This window comes from Cibotium barometz, chromosome 10, assembly GCF_041138505.1.
Source record: "Cibotium barometz isolate CiBa-2024 chromosome 10, ASM4113850v1, whole genome shotgun sequence".
Classification (NCBI taxonomy): Eukaryota; Viridiplantae; Streptophyta; class Polypodiopsida; order Cyatheales; family Cibotiaceae; genus Cibotium; species Cibotium barometz.
This window is the reverse complement of record NC_141055.1, coordinates 9,795,058-9,795,454: the sequence shown is the minus strand read 5'-3', so window position 1 is coordinate 9,795,454 and position 397 is coordinate 9,795,058.

The following is a 397-nucleotide window of genomic DNA, read 5'->3' as shown; positions in this document are numbered from 1 at the left end:
TGGCCATGGAATGGGTTGCAAAAATGCCACATCCTGCCATCTTTGGCTCTAGTGGAGGCAAGGCTATTGTATGAGTTTGATGAAAATTTGGACATTTGAGTTGTTGGTTGTACACTGATACAGTAAGTTTCCCAATCCCTTTAATGTTACTAACCATCTGGGTTGGTTACTCCCGGAGGCATTTTATGTTATTAGCATGCCTGCTTTTGGTCTTTGAATAGCTGGTTATGAGCTATCATCCTGTCCATTCCTTTCTATCTAGATTGAGTCTTTTAGAGGGCGATTCATACAAGGCTGTATGGCGGACCATCGTGCGCCTAACAGTAGCCAAAATGTATGTAGGTACACCACGTTCAATCTCCCAAACAGTTTACAGTAATTATATGACACTGTCAAA